The sequence below is a fragment of the Alligator sinensis genome, unplaced genomic scaffold (genome assembly GCF_000455745.1).
Source record: "Alligator sinensis unplaced genomic scaffold, ASM45574v1 scaffold594_1, whole genome shotgun sequence".
Classification (NCBI taxonomy): domain Eukaryota; kingdom Metazoa; phylum Chordata; order Crocodylia; family Alligatoridae; genus Alligator; species Alligator sinensis.
Window position 1 is genome coordinate 1,307,347 of NW_005842286.1, and position 9,057 is coordinate 1,316,403.

General features: G+C 55.8%; 1 protein-coding gene across 1 annotated transcript in view; it reads right to left on the bottom strand.

Annotated features, from left to right (window-relative positions):
- The window catches only part of ARHGEF17 (Rho guanine nucleotide exchange factor 17), a 185,364-nt gene that overhangs the window by 38,348 nt on the left and 137,959 nt on the right, over window positions 1-9,057 (bottom strand). The window lies entirely within an intron of this gene.

Below are 9,057 nucleotides of genomic sequence, written 5' to 3' on the forward strand. Positions count from 1 at the left end.
TGATGCTATATCATATTGGCTGGAAGACTCCCAAGGACTTTGCTTCTGTGTTTAGCAGATAGCTAATCAAGAACATTGTGAACCATGCATGGACACCCCCTCTCCCCCACCATCCACCTGCTCCTGGTTTCCAACACGGCATCCTTAACCCTCCGTCTTTCTCAAACCCTTACTACTTCTCTTACCAGCCCCTCACAAATCTCATGTGGTTTACCAAGACTGCAACCCCTGGTGTAACAGGAAAGGCTTTTTAAAGGGCCGCTAGGTAACAGGAAGCTTCTGTCACAAGATGCCTGGAGTGCCTCTCTGGCTATCCTGAGCACAGGCGCAGGGATCTGAGTCAAGGACCTGGCTCCTTTTGCTGGCTCTGTCACATGTTTTGTGTATGACGTGGATGAGTCACTTCGGATCAAAGGCTGCCACCCACAAAGTGCACTGGGTCCAGGCAGCAGCATCACCAACACAGTCCTCCCCTGGGCCGAATGGCAAAGGGCATGGGGAGTGGGGGCCCTGGCAAGCATGGGGTACAGGATGGCACAGGTCTGGGTGCCCAGGCAGGGCTGGAGGAGCAGCCGTGTCGGTGACCTTGCTTTGTTGTTGCTGGCTGTGAGTAGATGTGGCTCACAGATTAACAGCTGAGAGCACATCTGGCAGGCAGCTTGCAGCTGTGTTTTTCGCAGCACCCCTGATTTAAGCGGCAGCATTTGCTCAGTCAGGTTTCCAAGGAGCAGGTGGACGAGGAAGAACTGGCTCTTGGAGCTGACACCTTGACAAGGGACAGCAAGATCAATTAGGCAACAGGAGACAGCCATGCCTGGTGCCCCCGATTCAGGCTTTGGGGCTGAGCTGGCACTACGAAGAAGCCAATCTCATTCCCCCCTCCGGTCCCCACGGCAGGACTATCACAATATGGTGGAAGCCAGGCATGGCCCCGGTGATCATCTTGTCTGGCTTCTCACGCTCCACTTGCCGCAGGGCTTCTCCGAAGCACTCCCTGCCTCACATCCAATGCTAGAACCAGAGTCCTTCTGCTAGGAAAACACATCCAAGCTCGATTTAAAAGGATTTCTACTGAGCAGGCGGATGGTCTCCTGTGCTCCAGGAGCTAATCCAAGGGTAATTCTCAGGGTTCAAAATGCACACCTTAGTTCAGATTTGTGCAGCTGCAGCTTCCAGTTGGCGAAGCTCATTGCAGCTTGGTCTATGAGATGGAAGAGACCTTGGGTCAGATTGTCTCCAAAGCAGGCACATCTCGCCTCGGAACAAGTCCGCCTGACCATCCAAACGGGGTGACCGCCTTGGGTTTCTCCTGCTCTCTGTCCAGGCCTTTCAATCTACCGAGTGTTCACCCCACTTGGCCTGTCTAAGGACCCCGCTGACGTCTGTGGAGCGGTCTCACTGCTCACACCAGCACTTGCTGGAGCGAGGCTCGGGCTGACAAGATGAAAAGCCTTGGGTCCCTCACGGCAGCTGTGCTCCCATTCATCTTCCCCTGACAGCCCTCGGCTGTGAGCGGGAGCGAGCGGGCCAGGTCCTATCAATGCTGTGACAAGTGATTAACTCTGCAAAGGTCTTATTGGGGTGACGTGAGGGGGAAGGTCGTGGTCTCGCTCTTGATGGATGATGTGGTTCTGTAATGCACAGAGCAGCCACCCTGCTCCCAGAGGAGAGCCCTCGCCCGCACAGGGGTTCATAGCACGGACCTCAGCTCCTCCGACTGGGCCTGTACTGCGCACCCGCCTGCCACAGCCAGCTAGTCCTGTCCCTTCCAGTCCCAAGCTCTGGAAAATACTTCTGCTGCAGAAAGCATTGCAAGCCCGCAGCAGGGCAGCACGGGAAACCGTAGCACCCGAAACATGTGCAATCTCTGGGTTTATCTTGTGAATCGTGTGTCTGTCTTGGCAAATCTAACAGTGCTAATATTGTGCATCCCAGAGCACCCTGAAAAGGATCTCACGCGCCCCAGTTGAGAACCACTGCCCTGATCCTACAAGGCAGGCGAATATTAGGCTGAATTTTACAAGTGGGGAATCACAGGGAGCTGAGGAGAAGTGAGGGTATAGGACTCAAACAGCAAAAGGAGCCAGAAGGGGACCCCTCACTGAGGCCTGAGACCCACTAAAGTCACTGGGGATACTACCAAATGTGTTTTCTCCTCCTGAGCTAGCCAGCTGCCGCGGGACTGCTCCCTCCCAGCATGAGAGATGGCTGCAGTAGGTCATGCCTGCACCTCCTGATTGCTCAGGTCCTGGAGCCGAGCAGACCTCTGCACCAGCTGGCGAGCCAGTTCCCAGAGCGAGGGGATGGGGGGCAGTTATTTCCTCCCTTGCTCAGAGGCTGCTCCGCTTCACACAGGGTCTGAGCAGGCTGAAGGGGAGGGTGTGTGGTGGGGGTCATTCAGGAGTCTGGCAAAGGGGCACCGAGGTCTCCATCTTGGCTGCAATGTAGTTTTAAACTGGCCCAACTCAGCCACAAGCTGAACTGGCTCCTGGCTGCACCAAGCCCCGAGGCCAGACTCCAAGGGAACGTGGCTGGGACACCAAGCTTGATATCCCCACTCCTGCAAAGGGTGCTGGGAAGGCGGGGAAGGGTCTCTAATGGTGTCCCGATCTGGGACTTGAAGTCTTATTTACATCGCTGCAGGGCGCGTTTCCTCTCCGCTTTGCAGTGACTGCACATGGTCACACCTGAGCAGATCTGGGGTCAAATGCCACCAAGTCATAATGGCAGGGCCAGGAACTCAGTGGTCTTCACCTGGCAGGAATCAGCTGGACTCCGCTGGCTGCAATACAATGAGGTGGTTGGGGCCAAGGTCAAGGAAGGATCATCCCTATCAAAACCTATACAATCCACCATCTAAACTCTGCAGAAGATACCGTCAACCCTGACACACCAGACCTAGCACCTGAACCTGCCACAGGAAAAGCAGGGGAACCACGGCAGCCAGCGTCCTGCTTCTATAAAAGGTTGTTAATATACGCTCGAGAGATCCCATGTAGAGGCCGTGCCCCCCCACAGTCTGACTAATCTAACAATGGGGAAAAATTCCTTCCTGACCCAAAATCTGGTGATTGCTCTCACGCTGAGTGGAGGGGCGAGACCCTGTAGTCAGGATCCTCTGGGTTTGAGTCCCAGCAGGAGCATCTGCACACCTCAAAGGGCAGCCCTTTGCTATCACGTCCCCTCTTAAGTGTCTTTCCTGCAAACTGAGCATGGCTGGCTCCTTCAACCTCTCCTTGTATAACTTGCCTTCCAAGCCCTTGATCATTTGTGTTACCCTCCTCTGGACCCTCTCTAACTTTTCCACATCCTTTTTAAAACGTGGAGCCTAGGACTGCACACAGTGCTCCAGATGAGGCCTCACCAGTGCCAAGTACAGAGGCAATATCCCCTGTCGTGCCTTGCACCTGATGCATCTATGGATGCAGCCCAACACTGCATTCGCCTTTTGTGCGGCTGTGTCACACTGCAGACTCATACCGAGTCTGGGGTCCACCAAGACTCCCAAGTCCTTTTCCACAGTGCTGACGTCCAGCCAAAACATACTCCAATGCATATTTAAAAGTAAGGTTGAGGGCTTTGAAAAATACCTGAGCACCAAAACACACTGTCCATGCTTTCTTGGTCTTACTCAACCTGCATCTCTACCGGCAGCTGGTTTTGGCTTGTCCTAAGCAAGAGCTCAAGAACCAGGAATCCTTCTAGCGAGGGACAAGGCACAGGGACCATGGTCAACATGGCTTTATGGCACTCCCACCCTGGTGCCAATGGTGTCTGGGCAAGTAACCACGCTCCTAGTTTTGCTGCTGTTAGCTTCCCAAGCCGCCTCTCACTTTGTCCACCCTGATCATCCTGGTGACTGTCAAAGCTGCATGATCCTGTCCAAGATCCATGGTCAAGGTTGCCCACTGTCAGGCCGGCTCTATGCCATCGCCCTCAAGCCCTTCCTGTGCCTCCTGAGCAAGTGGATGGCAGTACCGTTGCTCCAAGAGTTGGCCATGAAGGTGGTGCTGTGAGTGTATGCCGACAATGTGCTCCTTGCTGTCCAGGACCTGGGTGACCTGGTGCAGGTGGAGGTCCGCCAGTCCATCTACTCAGTGGCTTCCTCTGCCCGGGGCAACTGGGTGAAGAGATGGTGGATGATGGATGGCAGGTCGGTTCGCTTCCACCGATGCTCCAGGGCATCTGCTGCAGTGTGGGCTCGCTGCTCTACTTGGGGTATACCTATCCCCCAGAAACCCCTCCTCCACCAGCTGGAGGTCAGGGTGTCTGAGTGGCTTCACACATGGGTGGGCCTGCTGCAGTGTCCTCTTCCTTTGTGGGAGGGTAGTGGTCATCAACCAACTGGTCTGGTTTACACCTTGGCACCACTTCATATCCTGCCAGTGCCCCCGAAGCTCCTGGCGAGGCTCCAAAGACCTCCTCGTTGAGCCCTGGCTGAAAAACCCACAGCTGGTGGTGCCAGCGCCAGAGGTGCCCTGGAGGATGGCTCTGGCCAACATCACTCGTATTACGGACCTCCTGGACTATGCCATGCAGGGGTGGACTGGTCCCTTTGTGCTGGCCCAGTGCATGGAGCTGCCCACACTGCATGTGCCCTGCTGCCTACTCCAAGAGATCAAGGCTGCCCTGCCGGACACTGCCCTTGACTGCATTGACCAGGTCCTGTACAAGTGTAGTTTCTGCCCCCTGGTATCCCCCAGCCCTCCAGAGCTCGTTATGGGGCACCTGCCTTGGCAGGCCCCATGGAGCTACCCCACACCTTGCCATCTTTGCAGGCTGGGGGATACCAAGCCAGCCTGTTTCCAGACCTCCCATTGCTGCCAGCTCTACACGTTTGTGGTTTGCACCCTCCCTCATCCCGTCCTTGTGTCCTGCCCAGACACCAAGTGGTGCAACACACTCGGCGAGGACGAGGGTCCCCAGTGGACAAGCATGTATTCCTCCCTGATCCCGCGAGGCACCAGGGACCTCAGCTGGCAGCTCCTTCACAGAACCAGTGCCATAGATGTGCATCTGGCATAGTTTATGGATGCCCCTGACACCTGCCCCTTCGCGGGAGACCCTGACACACGCCAACCTGAAGTGTGCCAGGCTGCAGCTCCTCCAGAGCCGTCTGCTGCGGTTCTGGCTTCCCTACTTCCTGCACCTTTTCATTTATGCACTCCGCATCCATGGCCCCACCAAGTCCTGGGGCCTCTTGGTTAATCTCTTCCTGGCTGTGGCTAAGCTTGTGATCTATCTGACCAGGAAGGAGACTCTGGCTGGGAGACACCCGGGCACCGTGGGGCCGCTTTCCTGTCTCCTTGTCCGTTCATGTGTCTGGTCAGAGTTTCACTGCGCAGTGTCCACTGGCTCACTGGACTCATTCATAGGCCAGTGGGTGCTGCCTGGTGTGCTCTGCTTGGTGTACCTCTTCAATGCACTTGCTTTGAACCTATGACCCTCGCTCCCATCCTGGTTATGTTTTTCTATTTTCCTAAGTAATCAGTGATGGGCTTATAGCTCTACTTGGTGGGCTTTGGCCCACCATGCTGAATGGCATATCTAAAGGCTTGTTCAAGATTCCTGTTCTGCAGTAACACCATGTACTAAGATCACAACTGCGCTTTCAAAATTACCACTCCAAGGAGCAATATGCAACACTTGACATCAGTAAACACCAGGTGATTAATCCAAACCAATGTGGGATTTCTTAACCTGATACACACACACACACACACCCCCCTCCACAAGCACATCACAGGACAGTCCCAGAGCTGGAATAAAGTTTGACAGAGCTCCACTGATTTCAGTGTGGTTACCATCATTTATACCAGCTGAAGGGCCAGCTGCCTGTTTGCCCAGGCTTTGAACCACCAAGGAACCACGCCTGGAGACGTACATCCAAGCACAGCCTCCCTCACACAATTGTCTTCACCACGTGCCTGTCGAAACACACCCGTCTGTCGCTCAGAGCGCTTGAAATGCAACCGCTGAGACGCTGGCCAATGCTACTGTCCAGCATTGAACAGGCAGGCGGGGACCTGACCTGACGGATGTCTCCCCTGCAGAGTGCAGCGCATTGCAGAGATGCCCGAGCAGCTCGGGTATCAGAAGGAGCCTCGTTCGGGAGGCACGAGCTCTGGGCGCTGCAACTAGATGGCTATCCAGGATCACTATCTTAGGATCCCCCTGTGATGAGATCAATCCCTCTGGTCCTCATTAGTGCCCTTGCTCTGTAGTGCCAGAGTCAATCTTGCCTTCCTTAGCAATGCCTGTGCCTGTCTGTGTCACACTCATCAAAGCACCTGTCACCCGTGCAGCGCTGCTACGCAGAGGCCTGTGGCCAGGGCCTGGACTGAGCCAGCCGAATCTGATCTGAGACAACTCCCCTCTGTGACAGAGGAGGGGCATCTCCCCTGCCCTGTGCTGGGCAATCCTCCCGCTGCATCTCCAGCCAGGCGGAAGGGCTCAGTGGCAAACCCACAAGCCTGGCACAATGCATCCAGGCCCAGGCTACAGCCCCAGCATCAACCTGCCTCCCACTTCAGCGACTGAGTCCACTGTAAGACACACCTGGCTCAGCTGCATCATGAATGCAGGCTGACCCCAGCCAGTCTGTTAGGGAGAAAGCGCCCATGGGGCTTGCCAAGGAGATGTGTGAGCCCCCGACTCCTTATCTGGGGCCGGGGAGAAGGGATGCCGGCTTGGAAGGGCTCTGTGTTTTTGCCCCCTGATGGCATGGGGCTCTGGGAGCAGGGTCTGGCTGCTGGGGTCTCCTGGAGACCCCCTCCTCTCTACCCAGCCCAGTGTCTCATACCTGCATCATACTGGGGTGTGTGAGGCAGCATCCTCGCATAGTGCTCTGTAGCAGGTCAGCTCAGCATGTCCTGTCTTTGCCTTGCTGGAGGCGATGTCCCAGGCCCTGTCCGAGGTAACTGCATTTGCTCTCGCAGTTGCAAGGCACTTGGAGGTGCTGAGGTTTGCTAGCCACTGGGCTGTACAAGACAAGACCCCTGCCCCAGAGAGCTGGAGGTTGGGCCAGGCAGGGCATATGCCACTGCAGTATGTCAGGGAAGGTCTCTGTCCACCTGCAGCAGCGCTGAGATCAGCTTTGAACCCTCAGCCTGGTTTGCTGGCATCCTTCTTTAGGGCAGGCTGAGCACTCCTCCTGCCAGGCAGCACCTTCCCCTCCACAGGGCTTCTGAGATGTGATCTGCTTCAGCATCCCGTGCACTGGGGTGTGTGGAGGCAGCAGCATGATGGGGTGCCCCAAGGGGGAGATGGGCTCAAGCCCTAGGCTGTGGCTAGACATGGGAGATGTGCTGGGGCTCTGCTTTCTCAACACCTCTCAGGTGCCTGGCTGGTGGGTCTTGCTGAGGATTAGATCTGTGACCGTTCCCCAGTCATGTTGGCAAGGAGAGATTGGGTTTTTTTGCCTTCTGCTGCAGCATGGGGTACCATCCACCTCCTAGCACCACCTGAGTACAGTTCAACTCCCAAACTCCCTGCCCATGCTAGTCCCCCTGGCACTGCCAGCACCCTGGCCTCTCCTGCTCTGCTCCTGTAGCCTAGGGAGAGCAGTGCCCCATCTCTGTCTGCAGAGCTCCCCTCACCATGATGCAGGGTGAGGCCTTCCTAGACCGCTGCACACCAAGGTCCTGCTGACCCTGATGCAGTGCACAGGCACTAGTAGCAGGAGGATGCCTGGCTACACCAGCACGTGCATCGTTGTCACTGTCACCTCATGTGGAACCTGCCTGGGGAGCAAGGACTGGGAGGTTTTGGTGCTAAATTCAAGTGCAGACACTGTCCCAGGGGACCTGGATCCTCTAACTGGAGGTAAGAGGTCCCTGCAGCCAACTGTCCAAATTTGGGATGAAACTCACATTTCAATGCCTCTTTGTGGGATGCAGCTCAGCGGGAAAATCCAGGAGGGTTGGTATCTTTATGTGCATGGAAATAAGTGATCGCAGGGGCTGTTCTTTTTACTCCAGACAGGCCCAGGTCCTGCTTCCCAAGCTTTCAAGAAGCCCGAGATCCTCTGATTGGTGGGTATCATCGCTCCCAGATCACGGAGGGAGAAGGGGGCAGCAGGGTGGAAAGTGTCTCACTGGGGATAACATTATGAGTCTGTGGCAGAGCTGGAAATAGGAGTGTGAGGCCCTGATGCCCCTGAAACATGCTCTGATGCTGGGGAAGAAGCAGGAGACTTCACAGAAACAACCCAGCAGCGAGTGCCCAGTCGACCTGTCTGCCCTCGATCAGCACTGCCGTTCCCTGTCGCCTTGTGGAACCAGCAAAGCCATGCCAGGAACCAGCTGGCTTCTGCTCTCCCTGGCACAGCCAGGACTCCCCGTCAGCTCCGTTCGGAGGTGGGGATCTCTATTCCAGGATGTGAGCCCAGATGCACAAAGAGTGGGGCTGGATTTTCATTTGGCCCACAAACCCAACCAGCGTAATCATGGGCGACTGGTGCCTCCTGAGTCTGGGGGACACCAGATCGCCAATGGGGGGCAGGGAGGAGGGTCCCACAGCAGCGGCCGATTGCCAACCGGGGGGCATCCCCCAGCAGCCGAGCACCGAGCCAGTGGTGAAACCAGAAGTGCACTTCCAGTTTCGTGGCTGGCGCTTCCAGGGGGTGCATGGCCGATCTTAGGGGGTGTATGTGCACCCGTGTGCAACTCCTACACGTCGCCAATGAGCATAATCTAGAAACAGCAGGACAGATCCTGTTTCATACTGATGTAAATCTGGAAGAGCTGGAAGGAAACTGAGCAGGAAGAATACAAGAATTCCTGCTTCTGCTCTCACCCCCTCAGGCATGCTCCTGCTTTCACTCCTCTCATATGGCCAAGTGTGACATTGGCCCACCATGGGGCCACTATCACATCATCACACCTGCTTGGCTCTCCTGAACCTTTGCATTAAGAGCTTTGCTGTTCCACGATCCTGGACCTGAGTTGGTGTAACCCAGGCTCAGATCCCAAGCAAACCACAGCTCACTTTCACATCTGGAGCAGCTCTGGCCCTGGGAATTCACAGCTTAGCCAGGCTTTAGTCATGGTAGCACCT